The sequence below is a fragment of the Cebus imitator genome, unplaced genomic scaffold, assembly GCF_001604975.1.
Source record: "Cebus imitator isolate Cc_AM_T3 unplaced genomic scaffold, Cebus_imitator-1.0 Scaffold83, whole genome shotgun sequence".
Taxonomy (NCBI): Eukaryota; Metazoa; Chordata; class Mammalia; order Primates; family Cebidae; genus Cebus; species Cebus imitator.
The window spans coordinates 7,126,089-7,129,272 of NW_016107398.1; the positions used below are offsets into that span (position 1 = coordinate 7,126,089).

Sequence of the window (3,184 nt, forward strand, 5' to 3'; positions counted from 1 at the left end):
AAGTTAGAGACATTTACTGGTTTTAGAATACATCAATATACTTTGATTATAGAAATATTTCATTTTTAAAACCAGAGTGCTTTAATGTATTTTTAATAACAACCCAATCTAAGGAGCCTTGGAGGCTTGTGAAAAAGAGCAGTCCACCAAGATGCTGTATTTCTAGTGTAGGGTGGATTGATACTCCTGTAAGAAGGAAGGAACTGAATCACCTCAGCATTGCTAAACAGCATTTTTCTTTTATACAGTAACTCAATCTCATGACTCACTTCGCTTCACTAGTACAAAACAAAACGGGAGAAGAACTAAGCTCACTGGTCAGCCCCAGAAACAATGATGTGGCAACCTGCAGTCACTCAGCTCATGATGTGTGATGATCGGCAGAAAGCTGCTCAACTCTTGCTGTTCCACTCCTTTACATCGTAGAGGAGTTTGATGTAACCATTCTCTTTATCAACTTTAAGCTGCATTCAGGCAAAGAAATCATGAACTTTGGGGAGGCTGAAACGGTCTGGGGGAATGTTATGTTCCTCCTGTAGAGATGAATTAAGTAATACTTCCTGGGCCTTCTTTTGAAGCAGCCACTTGTCTTCTGCAGAGGATAAGTGGCTGAGGTTGCCCATCTTCTGTCCTGGCAGGACCCAGTCAGCTGTGTTAAAGGGACGCCAGACAGTGGTCATGGGTCTTTTAAGCTTTGGTTTGCCAGCTCTGTCTTCAGTACTAGGCACTTCCTCAGAACTTCCTTCTTTGTATGGGGACCGGATGAGCCACTCTGACAAAGAACTACTCTTTATGACTTGGAAGGAATCACATATTCTAGAAGAACCATTGCCTTTAGTGCCTTTGTTCTTTTACCTCTTTTCTATAGGGACAGAGCCACATATTCAGGGAATCTTTATGTTTCTCAGGCTCAGGTTTGGGTTCCTCAGGCATCCCGTTTTTATTCTTTCCTTCTTTCTTCAGAAGCCACTTGCACAGAGCTTCCTTCTCCCAATTCTCTTTACACACACACTCTGCAAAGCTTGTACAGGGCTCATTGGCTTTGCACATCTCCTCTATCTTACATGGGTCCTGATGGTTCTGGACAAGCCAATCCTCAGTAACCATGTCAGGGTTGGACAATGGTTTCTTGGCTTCCAAATGGTTATTCAGGCACTTCAGATTGCCCAGGTTTTCAATCTCCACCCCCTTGGGCTGATTGCCCTGACAGTTGATACAGGAGTTGATCTTGACAAGCCAATCATTCACATTGTAGAACTGGAACAAGCGCTTAAACTTCTCACTGGTTTCACGCCTGCCATCCTCAGGCTTCTTCAGCTTCTGGTGTTCCTAGGGAGTTACCAGCCAATCTGATAGGTCTGTCTCATCTTGATTAGGAAGCTTTTTATCTTCGATCTTTTCAATTTCAGTGGAGAAAGAACTAGTAGAGGAATGCTGTTACACTTTTGATAACTTGGTTTTTCAGGAACTTCCTATTGCTGACTCCTGAGGAGCCAATATTCTAAGCCCTTTAAGTTTTGCCAGATATTACTGAGGAAATCGCAGGCTCTGACAGAGGTCTCACTATTCTCCAAGGTCTGCTTTTGGGTGAGCCAGCCCTGGGGGTTGGTGTTGGGTATGTAAGGAGACTGACAACCACTGGCAGGTTTGCTTCCAAGGAGCCATTTGCTGAGAGGGACAGCTGTGATGCTGGATTCTGCTCTGGCATTGGGATATGGCCTCTTTTCTCCAGGAAAGGCCCAATATTTGATTAACTAGCATGAGCCGTCTAGTGCTCAGGAATTTGAATGGTTTCCAGATACCCAAATGTGGTGATGGTCTGATACAGAGCAGTTGTGTCTGCTTCAAAGAGTAGGACAGTTGAATATTTAGGCTTAAGGGTCAAACTGCACAGTCTCGCCAGGTACACGGAGACTTGATTGGCTAGATCTTTGTTTTGAGTATACTCCAGTTGATGAATAAGACAATTGAACTGGCTTAATAACCAGTAGAGCTACTGAGCTTGCTGCTGAAGTGTCTCTTCTTTCAGCTGATAAGTGAGATCTACACTGTTCATAACATCCAATCCAATGGCTTCTAAGGCATTCCAGGGGATGGCTTATACAACTGTGAATCTCAGCTTTGACCTCTTTCGGTTATCTTTAATTTGCTGTTCAATCCAGAGAAATCCACCTATAGCAAGCTCCAAGTCCTTCCATGCATCAGTACACCTCTAAAGGGGTTCTCTATTACTGGAGGTGCCACTCTGGTCCTGTGAGGTACTCATTCTGCTCACTGCTCCAGGTCAGGCTGCCTCTCCCAGTGATCTGAGGGGAGCTTGGGTAGACTAAGACATGGCCCCACACAAACCTGTGGCCCAAAGGCAGAGTTCTCTGGCTGTGGTTAACTTCTTCCTGATAATTTTGAAATGTACAAAGTAGAAGGACATGTAAAACAAAGATAATAAAGTCATTCAACAAATTCAGGCAGGGAGTAGTGGCTTACACCTATAATCCCAGCACTTTGGGAGGCTGAGGTGGAAAGATCGCTTGAGCCTAGGAGTTTGAAACCAGCCTGGACAATATAGGGAGACCTAATTTCTACAAAAAATTAGTTAGACATGGTGGTGCACACCTGTGGTCCCAGCTACTTGAGACACTGAGGTTAGAGGATCACTTGAGCCCAGAAGGTTCAAGGCAGTAGTGAGCCATGATTGTGCCACTGTACTCCAGCCTGGTTTCTTATTTTTTGAGATAGAGCAAGACCGTGTCTCAAAAAATAAGAAAAAGAGAAAAAAAAAAAAAAAGAAAAAGAAAAGAAAAATCCAGACAAAATATCTGTAAGCGTTTCAATTAAACATTTCCAAAGAAGTTGGTGAATGCTACATTTGGTTTCTAAAAATGTATGAATATAATTTTTATAGAGGAAAAAGCTCTTGAGGTATTACATAATCTTGAGATTATAATAAACACAATATACCAAGAATATAAAGAGAGGCTATATTTTTATTGACACACAATAGTTGTACATATTTATGGTGTACCTGTGATATTTTGATACATGCATATAATGTGTAATGATCAAATCAGGGTAATTAGGATATGAATAACCTCAAACTTTTATTATTTCTTTGTGTTGAGAATGTGAAAGTTGATCATAAGAATTGGGTCATTCCTGTAACATCTGACTACTGAAACAAAGTTGA

The 3,184-nt window shown here is 42.0% G+C and overlaps 1 pseudogene; it reads right to left on the reverse strand.

Moving 5' to 3' along the window:
* Positions 1 to 361: 361 nt before the first annotated feature.
* Positions 362 to 2,343, reverse strand: LOC108308156 (annotated as a pseudogene).
* Between the last annotated feature and the right edge of the window lie 841 nt (positions 2,344 to 3,184).